We start from the raw sequence: 23099 nt of genomic DNA on the forward strand, positions 1-23099 counted from the left end.
TCAATCAGAGTCACTGTCATAAGCATTAGCATAAACGTTCATCAGAACCGTTGTCTAAGAGCTTTCTAGAACTTAACAGCATTTTGTAAAGCACTTGTATCTCTTCAGAGTCAAAGTGTGTTGATTCCAGAATCTAATGATGTCACACGTCAATGCTTCATAGTCAGAACCCTCATGAAAGTATGACATAATTATTTTTACATAGGGTTTATGTATTACCTCATTTGGTTTCATGTATTCATTGATAATTTTGTACACATGCTCACCCTTATTAAGCATGATAATCGAGCATTATTTGTAGAACGTGGAATACTTCACACGAAAGGCCAACTTTTGCTTCAGTAGACTATCAAGGTGGGTATTGTATATTTTTTGGGTGATCTTTCCCAGCCTACACGACAAATACTTAATTGTTAATCCTTCAAAGATCAATGTTGTCGACGGTATAAATATGCAAAAAGAAACATGTTAAAAATATGTTACAGAGAAAAGTTATGAAGGTATGCATAAGATGTTTGCTTCTTTCATTATACCTCTCAACTTGGCAGATGTCATGCCAACAATTGGGACACAGTCTTTGTCCCAAAACATGAAGGAGAAAACATGAGCATCGTGCTGAACTTTAATCTCAATTTTATACTTTGTTACTTCAACGACATTAAGACCATTACAATTGCATTAAAAAGGAAGTGTAGGATTATTGTTTAAAGATTGCAACCCGAGCAACAATTGTAGTACCATCTAGATGGTGTGCTTTTGAACCTCAATGTCGTTCCAATAGTTGTGCAGAAACAATCATGTATTACAAACATGTCAAAGGCATACAAGTGGTATAAAAACTTATAAGCAAACAAATAAGGCTAAAAATTAGTGTTATAAACCTGATTTTGTCCAATGATTTCACAAATTGACTTGAATTCCCTAGAGTTGGTCCAAAATTTATCATATCCAGATTATTGTGAGCCATATGTTTGCTACATAGTTTAAGAAGACACTTGGTATGGTTGACAAGAGCCTAACCTAAAATTAAAATACCATAATGATTAGAACCCTATATAACAATATGCAATTTGTTTGATTGATCGGATATCCACATGGTAGGTTCATTACTTAGATTTGTATTGTTGAACTTGTGTGTGATCCAAGTTGAAGAGTAATTTACTTGCATTTCAGGTGTTGGATAATGTTGGCTTCCTAGTATATGTGACAATAATAATAAAAACAAATACAAGTGATGTCTTGTGAATATGAGTATATCTAATTGTATGATAAGTTAGGTTACATGATACATGTATTTGGTTTGCACCAAGCATGCGTTAGGTGATGCGTGTTTTTCGCAAGTATACGAACGCGTTAGAGTAATATAAAAGATTTTCGAATCCATAGAGACCAAATGTCAATCTATCGTTATCTATTGTTATGGTGTTTATTAAAGGTAATCGAAATAGGGGGTTTTTTAGAGTGTGCAATGAAAAGTAAAGTGTTGAATTAAAATCAATTAATAAAGACAGGCTCGAATGTAATTCACATAATCAATTAATAATCCAAGTACTTGCTAATAGAACTACTTATGGGCAGTGTTTCCTACTTTGAAAAGAACCAATTTAACAGGAACTATCGCTTTCGCGTATTCAGAACCGAGTTGTACTCCCTAATCAAACCCTCTTATTGTCACTTATAAAAAGGAAATGGTCTTACGACCGGAGATTACAAGGATCGGGAGTCGGTTACGCAAGGGGAAGGTATTAGCACCCCTCACGCCCGTCGTACTCGACGGGATCCATGCTCAGAAAGATAGGATAAGGTTGCTAAAACGGCTCAAAAGAATGCACACACACACACACACTGGAATAAGACACAGATGAAAGAAGAGGGGAACGGGCTCGCTAGGATATCGCATCCTATGCCTACGTATCTCATCTGGAATGAGAATCAGAGTTACCGTAGTTCGGCCCACGCACGCCGAAACAAAACACACACACAAGAAACCGACTGCCAATCGTTGGGCTTACGTCAGACTCCACACAAACAAACACCAATAGGATACGGAATGCCAATCGCTGGTCTTACATCCATCTCCTAACACGCACAAGAAGGTTAACAAACAAACAAGTTAATAGGGAGTCTAGCACTCGAGCCTAATAACTGTCAAGCAAACACACACACAAAAAAAGAAAAAGGGCGCCCGGAGAGATCTCGTACAATCTCCTGCCTACGTACCTCATCTGGTATGAGGATCAGGGCGACGTAGTTCCCCTTAACAGGGGAGAAACTCTCCTAACCAGAGACTGAGAAATGACAAACTAGAAGGGAGACTGACTCGAGCCTAATAGTTATCATACAAATCCACCATGGTCCTAGGTTGAGGTTTCTATCCTAACTTGCACAGGAAGCAAGCTATCCTAAACAGCACAAGCAAATACATACAAGCACACAAAGCAAGCACACACACTATATGCAAACAAATGGGCTCATACAAGGTTAGGCTGTGAGACACAAGCCAACTGGAATCGGGTGTAGTTAGCTCTTAACCCTAACATTGAGAGTTAGGGTGAAGCAGATGAAATGGGAAGTGAGGGTAAGACCTCATAGCTCTTATCCCTGGCCTGGGAGAGCTTCAGACAAATGAAAGTGTGGGAGTTCAGAAAGTAGGAACTCTTCTCCACATATGACTGACACAACAAAGATCTTGGGTTTTGATTCAAATTGCATCAACACAAGGTGTGTGAGCAAGGTGAATGACATAACGAATAGCAGGAGATGGATCATACATCTCTTTTATCTGCCAATTGCCTCATAAGAGGACTTTTCCTGCTTGGCACAAAAAATAAACATTCACAAGCATTGCCTCTTAAGGAGGGCTTCAGACAGGTGCCTGCCCACATAACAGGACAAGTCTTCCAGACTACATAAAGTTAAAGGAGTTATACCTCAGTGGTTAAGCAACCATGCAAAGCAAAGTTCAGGGTGAACTTAAAGCAACTAAGGTACCCGGGGAAACATCAAACAAATCAGTACAAAGTTCAGACAATCAAACAACAGTCAATAAGCAACAAACAATCCCAATGTACAAAAAGTGTAAGCCAAAGGTCAAACTCAAATGAGTTTACATCAACCTACAAAACACACAAAGATTAGTAATCAAAGGCAAACATCATCACTCAAATGATGGAGCATCATTAACCATGGAAACTTGGATGTTCAACCTGAAATCAAAGCTCAAAGGTAAGCAACCAACCACTAGGTCAAAGCCTAGGGTCCAAGGTGGAGAAAAAATCCAAAACAGAAGCTGAAAATTAACATGAATCAACTTCAAACACATCTTGAAACAATCCAAAAGGTCTCATCTCAATATCAATTGCCAAATCCATTTCATGATCAATTGAAGTTCAAGGCAATTTTAAAGCTCAAATATGATCAACCAGAATGAAAAATCTCAATTAAATCAGAAATGATTCAAATAATTCCAAAAAAAATCATGAGCAATCACAACATCCATAATATGCATCATACAAAAAATCAGGACAATTGGAGATCATTTGGCATGGCAAACACATCACATAAGTTGAATAAGCAAAGGTGTGACACAAATTGTCACACCAACTTAACATGATCATAAAACAGAAATGATAAATGGTAAAAATACCAAATCAACACCAAAATGTCAAGCAATGAGTCTAGCTTCATCATGCAAATTTTCAGAATCATTGGATCAAAGACCAGCATTTCACAAATGAAGAAGCAAGGCCAGGTACAAAATGGCATACATGTTCAAACATTCTAGCACCAAAAATTATCCAACCAAGCACAACTTGTGAAAATATGATGATAAAAAACTAGAGAACCAAGGATCATAATGCAAAAAACCTGGTAATTTTTGGATTAATTTTCAATTTGATATGATTTTTGCAAGTTTGGAAAAAAAATGAAATAAACATGTAACATGAAAATGGATTAAATGAAATATTTATTTGAATTTGAAATAATTGGCGCCAGCAAGTGAGACGCGGTCGTTTCACTAATGCGGTGGCAGCCAATGGCACGGTCAACACGCACAGACCAATCAGAGCGCTGACATGGATTAGATGTGAAGAAATTGCAAAAAGTTTTGAGAGAAAAGTTTGAGAGATTTGGATCTAGATCTGAAAAAATGAATTGCTAATGCTGAAAACAGTTAGGGTTATGCTTATATACCTCCTACTAATCATGTTTAATTAAGCTTAAACCAAATGCAAATGGAATTAATGAGTTATCGAGTGTAAGTGCAAATTTGGTTTTCACCCCTTATACATGATATGCATGTGAACAGTACACGAAATCCTTTCCATTTTCACTTAAAAATCCATTTTGGAGCCAATGGTGGTGGGAAAAAGATCAAGCCATGCACCAATTTTAAATTTCAAGTTTTCCCTCCAAAAATCCAAGGAATTATCAAATGATCATGTGAATATAATTCATGTAATGCAATGTAGGATTTGGAAACTAGAGGTTAAGAGAAGAAAAATGCAAAAAGAGCCATCCAATTTGGAGCTTTGGTTGAGAAGTTATGTCCATTTGAAGTCCAATGCATACTTTGTCAAGTTTTGATCATATCTCCTTAACCACACATGAGAAATTGATGATCTTGGACTTTTTGGAAATGGGAGAGAAAGATCTACAACTTTCATGTTCAACAAAATTTAATTTGAAGCTTTATTGATGATGTAATATGAAGTTGAAGTTGGACTAAAACCTTTCCATTTTTGGCAAGTTTGAATTATAGGTCACTTTCTATTTTTGGCAAGTTTTGACTTGACTTCAAATTCTTCAAAGTTGATGTTTGAAATGTCAAATGAGACTTGTTTAAACATGAATGAAGTATTTCTAACCACTTCCCACCTCCAAATCCACAGTTGACTTTGTAGTTGACATACAGTTGACTGATGACTTGAACATACACTGATGATTCTGAGCCTCAACCACTTGATGAAAATGGCTCAAAAATAAAACCCTAGCTTATACAAGCTCAATAAAATCATATGATAATCTCCATCTCCATAAAGACCTCATCTCCTTGCAGAACCCTGACTAGAAGAATGCAACTGATTAGGGTTGACCAGAGGTCAAAACCCTAATCCCAAAGCACATGATCAGGCACAATGAACCTCTTGGTGATGATAAAACCATGATGATGGTGATATACTCTGGCAAATAAGATAACACTCATCCTTCTTGAAGAACCAATAAACCCTAATTGAAGCACAAACCTCAGATGATTAGTAATCAATTTATGAGACCCTCAGGCTTGAATCTTTTAACCTCTCCATCTTCTGAGAAAGACCTAGGAGGATGACTTGCTTATTTCACATGATATGCAAAGATGTAATGCCTAAAGTCCTACAAAATGAAATGCAATATGCTAAGCTAGTCCCAAGAGATGAGGGCAAATTTTGAGGTGTTACAATGCACACTAGTCATCATAGGATCAGGCAGTGTAAAATAATGAATCGCCTCGCTATCGACCAACAGTCTGAACTGTCTTGGGTTGAACGAGGATCTCCTCATCAACCCTCTAGTCAAGCAAAAGTCGATATCCATGGTAGTGTATCCACAGTAGGTCCGGAGATGTAACAGCTTGCTAGATAGACCTAAGGCGATGGCGATCTGTGTGATGATCCCTCCTACATGAGTGACTCCTTCAGACGATCTGGAAACACCGCTGAGGCCACATAACAAAAAGTTCCCACATGCTACTAGGCGAGACTGGGATGCACAAAATAGTAGGAAGATCTCCTCCTCACTTAGTAATGTCTCAGCATCCGGTCTTCCTAGGAAGGAACGTGCCAGTATCATCTGGAAGTATCTAAAAGCAGGGTGATGTATAGCCTGGGATAACTGAGTAGAAGGATCCTGGCTCCCTCCACCTGAGATGTCACTCCATAACTTTTCCACTTCCTTCCCCAGAAAGTATTCCATTGGTGTCTCAGGGATAGCGTCAGGGGTGGTCTGGAAGCCTAATAGGTCACCGAACTCTTTCTGGCTGAAAGAGTACTCAACTCCAAAGAATCTGAAAGCAGCATACCCATCCGGTCCAGAGTAAGGGTCATAGTCAAATGAACTGAGGAACTCCAATGTCAAGTTCCTGTAGGTGTTGCTTAGGTCGTCAGCGAACTCGTCCCAATGGAGTTGGTGGCTCAGAAATCGGATACTTGGCTCAACGCCCAGTGCTTCCATGCAGTGCTGAACTGAATAACGTGTGGGCGCCATAGGGCGCTGGTAAAGAGCTATGTAGCGCTCTCTCTGAGCATCATCTTTATAGGCTACGTGCATATCGTCGAAGTCCTGCATCCTGTAAAAGTTAGAAAGGGGATCCTGAAAATACAAACATTTCAAATATTTAGTCTCGGTGAAAATATGATAAAAATTAAAAATTAAAAATAAAATAAAATAAAGTAAATGAAAAAAAGTAAAAAATAAAAAACCATGGGTTTACTCCCACGCAGCGCTTGTTTAACGTCATTAGCTTGACGATCGGAAGTTATACACCTGTAGTAGGGATCGGTGGATCAATCAGTGTGTGGCTTGAGTAGTCTGCTAGAATGTCTCCTCCTTCATAGAGCTTCAGTCTTTGTCCATTTACAATGAATGGACTACAGGTTTTGTTCTTGATTTCTACGACTCCGGATCTCAGAATCTTGGAAACTTCGAAAGGGCCAGTCCATCTTGAGCGTAGCTTCCCTGGGAAGAGTCATAACCTAGAGTTGAACAAGAGAACAGGGTCGCCTATATTGAAATCTTTCTTTACTATTCTTTTGTTGTTCCAGGCTTTTGTTCTTTCTTTGTATATCTTGGCATTCTCGTAGGCAAATTGCCTGAGTTCTTCTAGTTTGTGAATGTTAAGGATACACTTCTCACCAGTGGCCAGGTAGTCTAAATTCAAGGTTTTAATGGCTCAATAGGCCTTATGCTCTAATTCGAACGGTAAGTGACGGGATTTTCCATAGACTAGTTGGTAGGGAGTAGTTCCTATGGGGGTTTTGAAAGCAGTTCTATAGGCCCATAATGCTTCTTGAAGCTTCTGAGACCAGTCTCTCCTAGATATTGAAACAGTTTTTTCTAGGATTTGTTTTATCTCCCTATTGGATACTTCTACTTGGTCACTAGTTTGTGGGTGGTATGGTGTTTGTACTCTATGCCTAACTCCATATTTTCTTAAAAGTTTATTAAATATTCTTGATATGAAGTGTGATCCTCCATCGCTTATGACTAAACGTAGTGTTCTAAATCTAGGGAATATATAATTCTTAAATAGCTTGATCACTACCCTAGTATCGTTTGTGGGTGCATCTATGGCTTCAATCCACTTAGACACGTAGTCCACAGCCACTAGGATATACTTGTTTCCTAAGGATGGTGGGAAAGGACCCATGAAATCTATACCCCACACGTCGAAGAGTTCTACTTCCTGAATGTTTCTTTGAGGCATTTCGTCACGCCTTGAAATGTTTCCAGTGCGTTGCCATCTGTCACATTTGACAATGCAAGCATGGACATCACGCCACATGGTAGGCCAGAATAGGCCAGCTTGAAGAATCTTGGCGTATGTCTTAGAGGTGCTCGCATGTCCACCATAGGGTGCAGAATGACAATGCTCAATTATACTTTTTACCTCCTCTTCTGGAACGCAACAACGAAAAATGTCATCTTTACCCCTTTTGAAAAGGAGTGGTTCGTCCTAATAAAAGTTTCTCACATCGTTGAAGAACTTCTTCTTGCGGTGGTAGTCAAGATCAGGGGGTACGATATCAGCAGCTAGGTAATTAACAAAGTCTGCATACCATGGTACGTTACTTACTGCTAAGGAATTTTGGAAGTGCTCAAGAGTGCCTAGGCTATCATCTTCAATGGTTTCTAGTCTAGCTATCAGTCTATCATAGGCAAAATCATCATTTATGGGTACTAAGTCTGGTTTTAGATGTTCTAGCCTAGAAAGGTGATCGGCTACTACATTTTCAGTGCCTTTTTTATCTCTTATATCTAAATCAAACTCTTGTAGTAACAGAATCCATCGGAGTAACCTGGGCTTGGCATCTTTTTTACTTAATAGGTAACGAATAGTAGCATGATCAGTGTAAACTATAATTTTTGCTCCTACTAGATAAGATCTAAATTTGTCTATAGCAAAAACTACAACGAGTAATTCCTTTTCAGTTGTTGCGTAGTTGAGTTGGGTAGCGTCTAGGGTTCTACTGGCATAATGAATGTGTCATACGGTGAACTGACTTGGGGTATTTTGCTTTTTATTGCAATGTCGCGGATAGCAAGAGTCGCCACCGACTTTTCTTTTATCCAATAAGGAAAGATGGAAAAGAACAGGAAAGACCTCAATAGATTTTGGGTTCGGGAGGTACATTATACAAAGGGAAGGTATTAGCACCCTTTGTATCCATGGTTATCCATGGGCTCTTAATTACTGGATCACTTATATTTTTGCCTGAAAAGTGTTCGTGAATTGTTTAAAAAATGTTTCGAAAAGAGAGTTTAACTTTGTAATGATTCTCGTATGAATGTATACAAAGTATTTATCTCGTTTGATTTTGAAAACGGTTTAGGAAAATATAACTTGGTAATGATTCTAGTATGAATGTATACCAAGTGGTGATTTTCTAGGACTTGCAGAGTGTGAGGGGTGGAAAATGTTTTAGGTTATGATCCAGTAATTGAGAGTTATACCTTCCTAAGGTCGTTATGAACGTTTCCTATCCTTATGAGGGTAAAACTGTCCTTACTATTGAGAAGTAAGTAATTTTACCCTTTGGATGTTTAAGGGTCATCGTAGGGTCATTGATAGGTCGTTGAAGGCAACAGTTGTAAGGATACCTTAGCATTCGAAGGGACGATCATCATTTAACCGTAGGCTACACCGAAGGGTCATCGAGGGACGAAATCATATATTCGAAGGCAACATCCGAGGGACTATGATTTATTTTATGATGATTTAATCGAAGGGCCATTGCTAAGTGTATCCCCACATTCGCGGGACATGACCGTTATACCGTAATACCGTAGGGCAGCAAAGAGAGGTCCAAAATCACATGTTTAAAGGTCATATTTTAAAGTCAATTAGGTGATTAGGATGAATCTCCACATTAAAATCAATACATTAAAATTAATACAGTAAAATTAATACATTAAAATTAATTAAGCAATTTAGGGTGGATCTTCATAAGGGTATCCCACAAATAAAGTGGAAGGCCTAAACAGCACTCTTTTCCTGGGATATGTGAACCTTTACAAAATTCAGCAAACGGGTTAGAATACCAATCAAGGTACAATCGAGGATTACACCGCAAAAGAAAACACAGCAGCATGAATGTCAGGCAAAACAGTGCATAATTAACATAGAATAGATCAGGTTACGCATAGGACATAACAAATATCAACGGCTGTCCCGTTCGCCTCTGCCTCGCCTAGCGAGGGCCTAGCGAATGCTCGCTACATGCTCGCTTAGCGATGTGCTAGCGAGCGGCTGCGGGTTTTGAATTTCATAACAGTATGATCTCAGCATGCTGCATGCCTTATTGCATTCAATTACAGAAATAATATGGTCAAACACTCAGGATATTCAGGCGTACTGGAATTCACATGCAAAGTCTAATTACATATCCAAAAATTCAATCATGGTGCATTATGTATTTAGAGATTTACAAATTGGAAGCATAAAACAATAATGATACACAAACCTGTTTGCAATGGAGTGGTAATGCTGAATTGGCAAGTCACTTTTGGTATCGGGTTGAGTTGGGCGGCGGTAACTTTGGTGCGGATGAGCGACCGTCAGGGTTTCTTCACTCCGACTTCTCTGGGCTACTCTCCGGGGTTGCTATGCCAGGGTTTTCGGCCGTCTCCGTCTCGGTTTTTCGTCCTCCTTTTCGTTCTGGAGTTGGGGTATTTATAATACTCCTTTGATGACCTAATGGGCTCAGAATGAAGCCCGAAATTTTCTGTTGTCTGTCAGCTTCGCTAGGCGAGCGTGTAGCGAACGTTCGCTAGGCGAGCGTGTAGCGAACGCCTAGCGAGCAGGCCAATTTGGGCCATTTTCTGGATTGGGCCATTCGTGAGCTGGGCCTTTGTTCCTTTAAGATCAGTGTCATAAAAATGAGTCGGAGTGTGTAACACCTCAAAATTTGCCCTCCTCTCTTGGGACTAGCATTATCATTATACATATCATTTTAGGGCATTAGGCATTTCATATTGCATGTCATGTGGTCACATTGTGCAAGCTATCTTCCCAAGTCTTGATCAGGAGATGAGGAAGTCAGAAAATGCAAGCCTAGGGTTTTATTGACTGATCCTGGCCATCTGAGGATTGGGCTGTGAATTAGGGTTTTGTGATTCTCAAGGGTATTGGTCTTCATATTGTTTGAAATGATACATCATCATCATCATGGTTGGATGTCATCAGAAGATGGAAGAAGATTCCTTGAGATTAGGGTTTTGACTACTGGTCAACCCTAATCAGTTGTATTGGGCCAATCAGGGCTGGATCAGGAGATGAGGTTTCTGATGGAGATGAGGATCATTTTGTGATTATATGGTGATTATTGAGGCTAGGGTGTCACCCTTGAGCCATTTCAGTTGAAGGTTGGGGCTTAATTTGATCTATGCATTGCCAGATTCATCTATCAGATGAAAAGTCAACCGTGGTCAACTGTACATGATCTGATGGATTTGGAGGTGGAAATGAGTTGGATACACTTCATTCATGTTGGAACAAATGTTAAATGACATCTCAAAGCTTAAGAATGAAGAAAATCAAGTCAGGACAAAAACTGCCAAAAATAGCAAGTGACTTGTAACTGAAGTTTCCAAAAATGGAAAGTTTTTTGACCTCAAAAACAGATGTCCAAGGAAGCTTCAAATGAAAAATTGTTCAACATGACAGATGTAGATCTTGTTCTCACCTTTCCAAAAAGTCCAAGAACTTGAAAATCCAATGTGCGGTTTGCAAAATATGGCTCAGTGAATTTCAGAAAAGACCCGTAATCAGGAGGCCATAACTACCACATACTTTGTCCAAATTGCAAGTTCTTTATATGCACAAACTCCATTTAACATGTACTTTGAGGGTGCATCATTGGATTTTCCCAAAAATGGCCAAGGCAAAAAGTCACTTTTCAACTGGACAGCTGAATTGGACCAGGGGCAAAATCGTCCAAATGTCAAAATAATTGGAATTTTTGAATGGGACTTTTTCCAACACCTCAGGAATGGCATTTTAAGTGTGTTTGAATATTCACTTCATGGTTAATGCACATGGTTTGAGTTTTGGGTTGAAAAATGAAATGCTAAAAATGGACCAAATGCATACACATGGTGAATTTGAGAATGGAGCAACCAATGAGCATGAAACAAGTTTCTACAGTTCACATATGATATTTAGAAGGTGTATGTGCTGTCACTGAGGTGGCATGAGCTGTCTAAAGGAATTGACCATTTTACCCTCCATTTGCAAAATTACAATTTCCATTAACATTCCAAATTGTTAATTAAGTGGATTAAGGGATGATTAAGGGTCCATATATAAACTAAAACCTCTCCTAATCCTAACTGAATTCACAATCTCCAAGAACCAGATCTGAAACTTCCAAATTCTCTCAAAATCATCAAGAACTCAACATCTTCAAATCAAGAATTCTTCACCATTTCTCAACCTTTTTTCGAAATTGTTTTTGATCTGAACTCACCTAAACCTCTACTCCATCTGTTTTCATGCTTCATCATCCAAAGATCACAAAAACGCGACTGTTCATAACCACCTCATCCATGGCAAATTCGAATTATGGACAATAGGAGTGGAATCGATTGAAACGGAGCATGGCATTCATCTTCCTGAAGGTTGCTGCGTTGCTGTTTTGAGATCATGAGCTTGGAAACGTCGTGAATCACTACTGCCATTACAGGTTTGAGGTTTTTCGAATCTCATGAAATGTTCCATTCTTATATGCGTTTGGTAGTTCTTGTTGCGTAGGTCGTAGATATGTTTGTAGATTTGTGAATAGTTAACCGTAGGTTGCGAAATCTGGAATTGAAAGTAAGAACGCAAACCCTAAGTGAGTCGATTCGAGAGATTTAGGAACTGTTAGTGAAAAATAGTGTGATATTCATGATCCTCTCATTGAGACGAGTCCAACGGATATAGCCTTGTCCATTTTGGTGATGGTTTGAGAAATTCGCGTTCTTGAGTGGCTGGAGGAAGGAGATGAAGTTGCTGCGTGATTTACTGTTTGATTCATGAAACTGTTTGAATTTTCAAATGACCTGTTTCCCTCCCGCGCCAAGCAATATTACAAAACTGCCATTATCCTATTTTAATTAATTTAAATTAATTCACAAATAAATTCTAAAAATTGCTAACACATTAAAAAATTCATAAAAAATAGTAAAAAATTCCTAAAAATATGGAGTTTTTTTCCTTGACTTTGTTGACTTGTGTAGGATTTTTTTGACCTATTGGTCAAAGTTGTGCTTGGCAAATATTTTATTTGGCATAGGCTTTTCTAATGTATGTCACATTTTGATACATTTTGGCAATTTGATCATGAAATACTCATATCATAAAATAAATGGCTGAAATTTTTTGTGGTGGTTCTTGACTCATTGAGGATTATTTATATGTAAATTTCATGAATTTTTGATACCTGGTTAGAGAGCAGCAAATTCTGGAACTTAGGTGTGACAATTTGTGTCACACCTCTTGATGTCAACTTGTTGAATTTAATTGGATGACCTATGCATGTTGGAATTGGCTGAAATTTTGCATGATGACTTGTTGACATGTTAGGATGCTTGATGAATTTTTGTAGGATTTTTCACTGTATTTTCAATTTAATCTTGATTTTTCATTTCTGGTTGTTGAAATTGCAAGCTCATGTGATACATGTTGGTAGATTGATTGGGAAATCCTCATATTGTATTGTATGGCCATGAAATTTGATATGCATGAACTAGACACATGTTAGGACCTCCCTGTTTTGGTCTCATCCATTTCTTTTTAGTTTCCAATGAGATATGAATTTTTGAAGTGGATGTATGCATTGATGGTGTGAATTGGAGCATGAAATTGTGTCTGTTTTTGTTGATTTTCATTGACATGGTTCCATTTGCCCAATTGAGCTCAAATTTGACATGGTAGACCTTGATTGACCCCTGTTTAGGTGTATTTAATTTGAGAATTTTTTGATGTGTTTTGGCATGGCTTTGAATGCAATACTTCTGTTTGTATATTTGGTGCTTCATTTGAACCAATATGGATTGTTTTGTGCATGAATTGAACTTGATGGATGACATAAACATGAGACCAAGGATGTTTGCTCTTGTTTGATGTTAATTTGATGTTGGATGGTGGATACCTTGCTGTTTTAATTTTTTTCTTGCTTTGGGACCCTAGGCTTGGCCTAGTGGTCTAGTTGCTAATATTTGCTTGATTTTTCAGGATCAAAAAAAGCAATGTACATGGAGAATGATACAAGTTGATTTTAATTGATGTTGTGGATGTTTGTACACTAACATAACATTGTTTTGTAGGTGTTGGAGCTTGGGCTTAAGCCTTGGGCTTGCTTTGTGTTGTATTGTTTAAGCTGTTTAACTGTTTGCTTTACAGTTTGTCTGTCTGATTACTGACTGAGTTTGATTGTTTCCAGGTACTTTAGTTGCTCAGTTCCTTGTGAACTATTGCTTTGCTTTGCTTTGCTTAAGCAACTTGCATAGAGGTATAACCTTCTTACTTCATGTAGTCTGGAGACCCGGCTGTTACCGGGCCGGGCAAATTGTCTGAAGTCCTCCTTAAGAGGCAATGCTTGTGTATGTTTATTTTTTAAGCCCAAGCAGGAAAAGTCCTTCAAAGAAGGCAATTGGTGGAAGGTAGGGACAAGCAACCTGTCCCCCACTATTCAGTTGAGTCTTCTCCTTGCTCCCATTACATGGTTGTAGCATTGAGATCAAAAGCCCAAGATCCTGTGCAGTGCACATTGTGTTTGAGTCATCGAGTATAGAAGGGTTCCCCTATTCTGGACCCATGCTCATTTGTCAGCTCTCCCTGGTTAGGGATAAGAGCTGTGAGGTCTGATCCTCACTTCATCCTTTCATCTGCTTCACCTTAGCCTCGTAATGGCAAGGTTAAGAGCAAAACCAGCCTGTACAGACGACTCGCTTCGGCGGTCAAACCCCATTGATTGAGCCTCTTGTTTGGTTATAGTGGGTGTTTTGTGATTATTTGATTGACATGTTTGTTTGAGATGCCTGTTCTCATTTAATGTTGATATATGATTGTATGCTTGTGTGCTAGCTTCTTTCCTGGTTAGGTTAGTTTGCTTATGCAAGTAGGATAGAAAACCGAACTTAGGGTTAACGATGCATGACAACATTAGGCTCGAGTCTCAGCTCCCTAGTTGTGTGTCTTTCCCCAGTTTCTGGTTAGCAATTTAGTCCCTTTCAGGGGAACTACATCGCCCTGATCCTCGTGCCAGACGAGGTATGTAGGCAGGTGGTCGTGCGAGACCACTCCGGGCAACCTTTTTCTTTTTTGCGTGTGTTTACTTGTTATCTGATTGTGTTTGTGGGGTTCGGATGCCGACGTAAGCCCAGTGATTGGCAGTCGGGCTCCACGTTTGCCCTTTTGAGTGTGTTTTGGTTCGGATGCCGACGTAATTCCATCCAGTGGTTGTCGGGCTCCATGTTTGCCACCCTTGTTTGTTTTTGTTGTTTTGTGTTGTTTGGCGTGCGTAAGCCGAACTACAGTGGCTCTGATTCTTGTAGCAGACAAGATATGTAGGCATAAGGTGCGATACCTTATCGAGCTCGTTCCTCCTAACCCCACCTGCGTTCCCTTGTGTGTGTGTGATGTTTAGCAACCTTTTCTTTATTCTAGGACGTGGATCCCGTCGAGTACGACGGACGTGAGGGGTGCTAATACCTTCCCCTTGCGTAACCGACTCCCTTACCCTGTCTCTCTGGTCGCGAGACCATGTCTTTCCAGGTTTCTCTGAGCGTTTCCTTTCCCTATCTTGGGATAAATAACGTTTAGTGGCGGCTCTGTGTGTTTTTATTTTTAGGCTCGCCGGTTGATTTTTCGCAGGATGCGACAGAGTGCCCTGAAAAATGCCTTGAAATACTAATGGGCAAATTTTGGGGTATGACAGCTGCCCCTGTTCAATATTCTTGAACCGAGAGAGTCAGAATGGTATGTACGCCATTCGTGGTCTGGAGGTGGAAGATTATTGAACACTTAGGATGCCCCAAAAATTTGCACTTTTCAATTAGTTAGTCTTGATGGAGATGGGTTTAAAGATGCCATCTAGGAAGTTTGATGATGAGAGCTTCAGAGTACGTCGTACGTTAGAAGATATCTGAAGTCATGGGTGTCGCTGGGTCATACGCTAGACCGTATAGTGGGTCATTCATTAGGCCGTCGACTTCCCTGGGGATTTAGAATGGGTCATACGCCGCTGGGGATAACAGATCAGAATGGATCATACGCTAGATCGTATCTGAGTTGCAGCATGGGCCGTCTGTTAGGCTGTATCTGACGAAAAGTAGTCGTACGCTAGACTACACCTCGGAATGTACCGTATGCTAGGTAGTATCTGAGGAAAGAACATCCAAATGGGTCGTATGCTAGACCGTATCGGACTTGTTGGAGGAGTCGTATGCTGTGCCGAATCAGGATGAGATAAGAATCCGAATGAGTCATACACTGCTGGGGATAAAGGATCAGAATGGATCGTACGCTAGATCGTATCTGAGTTGCGGAACGAGTCGTTCGTTAGGTTGTATCGTTACTGGGGGTGAAGGATCAGAATGGATCGTATGCTAGATCGTATCTGAGTTGTAGACTGAGCCATCCATTAGGCTGTACCTGATGATGAAGGGGGTAGTCATACGCCAGACTACACTTCAGAATGTACCGTACGCTAGGTAGCATTTGAGGCCTTGAAGGTCCAAATGGGTCGTATGCTAGACCGTATTGGAGTTGTTGAAGGTCGGAATGGATCGTACGTTAGATCGCATCTGAGTTGAAAGAATCATATGTTGAGCTGAATCAGAATGAACCGCATGCTAGGCTATATCTGATAGTATTTGTATACGTTGTATTTGCAATAAATGTCTGGGATGGGCTTATAGATGCCATCGTTAGGAGGATGTCAGAATGAATGTTGACATGGAGTATATCTGAAAGATGTAGTTGAATCCTGAACGTAATTGATGAGGATGTCCGTCTGAATGGACCTTTGTTTTGACTGTATCAGGGGAATAATTAACCTGAAAAATAAAGTTAGCTTCATGCCATGTCATGATGCATGAGATGTTTTATGCTTTCGAAAATAACTGCGAACGATGTATGCATGCGTATGCTGTGAAATGATGTAATGAATGAATTATGCATCTGAAAAGTTCTTCCTGAGGACTCTACTGGGGAAAATAAATCTCAATCTTCTGGTTGGGAGATACTGGTATCGATGACCCTTTCTTAGCCGGGGATGCTTGATTTCTGTCTGATGGTAGAAATGTTTAACAGAAGCCCGGCTGGGGGTGGAAGAGATGACCCATTTGTCTAGTAATGTCACTCTCTTCTGGGAATGACTGACTTTGCTGGGGAATAGGATTAGCAACGGATTCATTGGAAAGCATGATTAGACCTTCTCCTCGATCCTGAAGTCTAGTAGTAATCGCTATTTCTATTTTATGCACGCATTTTTGGTAAACATCGATCATATCCAAATGCATATATTAATTCGAATTAAATCAATGGACGTTTACGCAAACAAAACAGAGGAAGTAAAACAAAAGCATTTTTTTTGAAACTAAAATTATATTGATTTCGAAAGAGGGCCTATAAACAGGCAATTAGTGTACAAGGAGACAAAAATCCTAGTAAGAGGAAATTGTCAAGAAAACAAAGAGAAAGCTATGCCGAAAACGTCCTATTGACTTTAATTCCACTACTGCCATTATGTCTTCAAGCCTCTCATCTCCTGTTGTCGGATAGAAGTGATTAGCTTGTTCAGTCCTTTGAACTTGGATGAAGCTGTCTGAGAACGGGACATAGTCATACGCTTTAATCCCTAATTTTTGCCTGGACCGCCTTTTCAGGTTTTCAGTCCACCAGGATACCCTTTTTTGCTCAAGCCGCCTTTTCAGGTTTTCGACTTGCCGGGTGTACATTTTTATATGTTTATCCCTACTTTTTGCCCGAACCCTTTTGGTTCGTCGGGATGCCCTTACTTTTTCCTAGGTACGCCGACCTAGCGGGTCTCTTTTATGCGTAGTATTTTTTGACTATGTCTGCGTTCACGGGATGCGGGAAGTCTTCGCCATCCATTGTAGCTAGTATCATGGCTCCACCAGAGAATACCTTCTTAACTACAAACGGCCCTTCGTACGTGGGAATCCATTTGCCTCTGGGATCACCTTGTGGTAGAGTGATGCGCTTTATCACCAAATCGCCAATTCGATATACCTGTCTCTTGACTCTTTTGTTAAATGCCTGGGTCATGCGCTTCTGATATATCTGTCCATGACACACAGCCGCAAGTCTCTTCTCATCGATCAAGTTTATCTGGTCGAGTCGAGTCTGAATCCATTCATCTTCATCTAAGCCCGCCTCTTTTATGATTCTTAGAGAGGGAATCTGGACTTCCACTGGTAAAACGGCTTCCATTCCGTAGACTAAAGAGAAAGGAGTTGCTCCTGTCGAAGTGCGTACTGAAGTGCGATAACCGTGAAGAGCAAATGGTAACATCTCATGCCAATCTTTGTACGTCACCGTCGTCTTTTGTATGATCTTCTTGATATTCTTATTAGCATCCTCCACGGCACCGTTCATCTTTGGCCGGTATGGAGAAGAGTTATGGTGTTTTATTTTGAACTGCGTGCAGAGTTCAGTAATCATCTTGTTGTTCAAATTAGTACCATTGTCAGTAATAATTCTTTCAGGGATGCCATATCGACAAATGAGATTATTCTTGATGAATCGTGCCACCACATTCTTGGTGACAAAAGCAAATGAGGCGGTCTCTACCCACTTTGTAAAGTAATCAATAGCGACAAGGATGAAGCGATGTCCATTAGAAGCAGTAGGTTTAATCTCTCCAATCATATCAATGCCCCACATTGCAAAGGGCCAAGGAGCTGTCAACACGTTTAATGGAGCAGGAGGCACATGTACTTTGTCCGCATAGATTTGGCACTTGTGACAGGTTCTGGAGTAACGGTGGCAATCAGCTTCCATGGTAGACCAATAATAGCCTGATCTCAGAATCTTCTTGGCCATCGTATGTCCACTAGAATGAGTCCCAAAAATACCGTCGTGCATATCTCCCATAATCTTTTCTGCTTCCTTTTTATCCACACAGCGAAGCAAAGTCGAATCGTGGTTACGTTTGTATAATACTCCATTACTCAAAAAGAATTTAGCAGAGAACTTCCTCAGGAATTTTCTATCATTGATAGATGCCCCCTCAGGGTACTCCTGAGTTTCTAAATATCTTTTTACTTCGTGGAACCAAGGTTTCTCTTCCACTTCATCAGTATTAAGCTCATAACAATGTGCTGGTTCATCCAATCGCTCAATGGTGATCATGGGAGCTTCATTGTCCCATCTGACTCTGAACATAGATGACATGGTAGCCAATGCGTCTGCCAACTGATTCTCTTCTCGTGGGATATGTTCGAATGTAATCTCTCCAAAGTATGGGATTAGTGACAACACCTTCTCTCGATAAGGGATGAGATTCGGATGTTTAGTGTCCCATTCTCCTTTGATCTGACTGATTACTAATGTTGAGTCTCCGTACACACTCAAAAACTTGATCCTTAGGTCTATGGCAGCTCTGAGTCCCAAAATACATGCTTCATACTCAGCCATATTATTGGTACAATCAAAACATAGTCTAGCAGTGAAAGGCGTATGGCAACCTCTGGGAGAAATAATTACGACACCAACACCGTTGCCCAACGCATTAGAAGATCCATCAAAAACCATAGTCCATCGGGATCCCGGTGTGGGTCCTTCATCCGGTCCATGTTCTTCATGATTGGTAACAAACATGACATCTTCATCTGGAAACTCAAAATTCATAGATTGGTAATCATCCACCGCTTGATGAGCCAAATGATCAGCTAGCACGCTTCCTTTGATTGCTTTCTGAGTAGTATACTGGATGTCATACTTTGTTAAGATCATCTGCCATCTTGCTATTCTTCCGGAGAGAGCGGGTTTCTCAAATATGTATTTGATAGGATCCATCTTAGAAATCAATAAAGTGGTGTGATTCAACATATACTGTCTCAGTCGGCGAGCAGCCCAGGCCAAAGCACAACAAGTTTTCTCGAGCAGTGAGTATCTTGTTTCACAGTCGGTAAACTTTTTGCTAAGGTAGTATATGGCATGCTCTTTTCGACCAGACCCGTCATGTTGCCCCAACACGCACCCCATTGAACTTTCTAACACGGTCAAATACATGATTAGAGGTCTTTCGTCAACTGGTGGTATCAGAATGGGAGGTTCCTGGAGATACTTCTTGATTTTATCAAAAGCTTCTTGACATTCGTCATTCCATATCATCTCTTGATTCTTCCTTAGTAGTTTGAAGATGGGTTTGCAGGTAGCAGTTAAATGGGAGATAAATCGGGCAATGTAATTCAAATGTCCCAAGAAACCTCTGACTTCCTTATCTGTACGGGGCACTGGCATTTTTTGGATAGCTCTCACCTTAGCCGGGTCAACCTCAATTCCTTTACCGCTGACAATAAATCCCAAGAGTTTACCGGATCTTACTCCAAAGGTGCATTTGTTCGGGTTCAATCTCAGCTTGTATTTCTTCAACCTCTCAAACAATTTGTACAAATGATCGAGATGTTCCTCTTCAGTATTAGATCGGGCTATCATGTCATCCACATACACTTCTATTTCATGATGGATCATATCATGGAACAAAACCACCATAGCACGCTGGTACGTTGCCCCTGCATTCTTTAAACCGAATGGCATTACTTTATAACAGAACGTGCCCCATTGCGTCACAAATGTAGTTTTCTCCATGTCTTCAGGTGCCATCTTAATCTGGTTGTAACCCGAGAATCCATCCATGAAGGAGAATACTTTGTGTTGAGCGGTATTGTCTACCAGAACATCAATGTGCGGGAGTGGAAAGTCATATTTGGGACTCGCTTTATTCAGATCTCTGTAATGGACGCACATTCGTACCTTACCATCCTTCTTCGGTACCGGTACCACATTAGCAACCCATTGAGGATAAGAAGTAACAGCCAGAAAACCTGCCTCAAATTGTTTCATAACCTCGGCTTTGATTTTCTCAGACATTTCAGGGCGCATGCGACGAACCTTTTGCTTAACAGGACGACATTCTTCCCTTGTTGGCAGTCGATGCACTACTATATCGGTATCCAGTCCTGGCATGTCGTCATAAGACCAAGCAAAAATCTCTACATAGTCATGTAACATCTGAATCAACCTTCTTTTGACACTGTTTTCCAAGCCTGCTCCTATTTTGACTTCTTTCTTGTCTACTTCGGTACCCAGATTTACAATCTCAACTGACTCCTCGTGCGGCTGTATAGTCCTCTCTTCCTGCAGTAACAGCCTGGCAAGTTCTCCAGGTACTTCACAATCTTCCTCACTTCCATCCTCGGCTTGGTAGATCGGATTTTCAAAGTCATAATGAACAGTAGTAGAACTATTGTCAACAGGATCCAGAGTGGGTATGGATCTGCAATTCGTTACGTGAGTGTGTGTAAGAAAACATAGCTCGTTTGGAAGATGACAGAAAAGACAAAGAGCGCAATATTTGAATGCAAAAAGTCCATTGATTTATTGAATATGAATATGCTTATGAAAATGACAAAACCCTTAACAAATTAGCTATTGTGCCCCGGGCATAGACACAACGCTTGGAGAAGTTCAATTGTAAAAAAACAAAAATTTGCAACACTAAAATAGACAATAACAATTACTCCTGACTAAAGGAAATCGGGATAGTGTCTTCAGCCTTCCAATTATTGAGTCCGTCACCAATTGTTGGGAAAATCCAGCTATCCAGGTCGCAATCGCTGTCAGCATCTTCTACAGCATTAATTTGACTCTTGTCAGAGCTGAACCCCAGGCCAAATTTGTCAGACTTGTACGGTACGTCGATCAATTGACCCCAGCCAGTACGAACACCATCTTCAACCACGGCTTGAGCGTCCGTCAGAGAAATCATAGCAGGAGGAGCACGAATAACCTTGGGTACATAGGAAGTTGGCTTAAGGACAGGATTGGTCGGAGGAACTACTTCAAATGACTGACAAGGAGTCTCAATGAATTCACCATCCATCTCGACGTATCTGAAGGTATGCACACTACTGACAATGTACTCTTCTTCTCCACACACGGTGACAATTTTGCCCTTTGTGGGATACCTCAACTTTTGATGGAGAGACGAGGCTACAGCGCCTGCCCCATGAATCCAAGGGCGTCCCAGTAAGCAGGAATAGGCAGGACGAATGTTCATTACATGGAAGGTAGTGTTGAAGACTTGAGGTCCTATCTTGATAGGGAGGACTACTTCGCCATGGACAACACTCTTCGCACCATCGTAAGCACGTACCACAATGTCACTAGGTTTCAGTTCAATGCTTTTACAATCCAACTTATCCAGCACAGCTGTCGGCAGCACATTCAAGGAAGAGCCATTATCGATCAACACATGAGACAAAGTGATTCCCCTACACTCAATGGAGATATGCAGGGCTTTATTGTGATTCTTTCCTGCTGGTGTCAGATCAGCGTCGGAAAAGCCTAGGCCATTGTCAACAGCCAAGTGAGCAACATAATGTTCGAACTGATCGACAGATGTCTCCTGAGGTACATGAGCGGTCTTCAAGAATTTTATCAATGCATTGGCATGAGGTTCAGAAGATAACAGCAAGGATAACATCGAGATCTTAGACGGGGTATGCCCCAACTGTTCTACAACATCAAAATCACTCTTGCGAATGATTTTTAGCACTTCTTCCATTTCTTGTTTGGCAACATCTTCGGGAGTAACTTCGACCGGTGTCTCTGACTGAGAAGGATTGACTGGTTCCTTTCCTCGAGTTTCAAGGACAGGAGGTGAGATTTCTGGAGAGAAGATCCTTCCGCTTCGAGTAATTTTACTAGTCCCAACAATGCCACTAGTACTAGCAGCATTATCTACTTGCTTCACGCCATGTACGTAAACATCACCGCCATAGTTCCACGGAATAGCTTTGCTTGAGGAATACGGGATCGGGCCAGGTGCAGTAATGATTAGGGGAGCTACCTTGGGCTCAACAGTAATCTTCACGGGTGCCCTGGTAGCGGTAATCTTCACTGGAACTTTGGACCTAGCAATCACAGATATTTCTTCAATGGGATTTTCCGCCTTAGGCATCCTTTCGAAGAGAACTGTACGATCATCCATCAGTCGTTGAATACCACTCTTCAACTCCCAACAATCATCTGGTTGGAGTATGCAGAGATTGCAATCTTCAGCACAACCTGGAAATAAACCAGCTTGCAATAAATTCCTCTTTATGATCTGGAGAGGAGACGTTAAGTCCGCCACATTGGAAACGTGATCGTCGTCATCCACGGAATTAACCGTCTTGTCATGGTTAGGCATAGGAGCAGTGATGACATTAGGAGTCTCCGGAGGCTCAAACTCAATTTCTCCAGCTTCGATCATATCCTGAATCTTATTCTTCAATGACCAGCAATCGTTTGTATCATGCCCGGGGCTATCAGAGTGATATGCACACCTGGCATTGGGATTATAACGAGAAGAGGTAGTGTTGGGATTTGTAGGAGGATCTCTAAGGGTGATCAAATTTGCCTTTAGCATTCCCTGCAGTGCCTGTGCCAAGGTCATATTGATCCTGGTGAACTGCCTTCTTGGCCTGTCTTGTTTGGGCTGGAAGTTTTGAGATGGTGGTGCTGCAATCGTAACTGCTCCAATGTCGTGGTCACGGTTTTTCTTGTTACGACCCTTTTGACCGTACACAGCATTTGATTCGTTCCTCCCCTGATAGGACCTTTT

This window comes from Lathyrus oleraceus, chromosome 4 (assembly GCF_024323335.1).
Source record: "Lathyrus oleraceus cultivar Zhongwan6 chromosome 4, CAAS_Psat_ZW6_1.0, whole genome shotgun sequence".
Classification (NCBI taxonomy): Eukaryota; Viridiplantae; Streptophyta; class Magnoliopsida; order Fabales; family Fabaceae; genus Lathyrus; species Lathyrus oleraceus.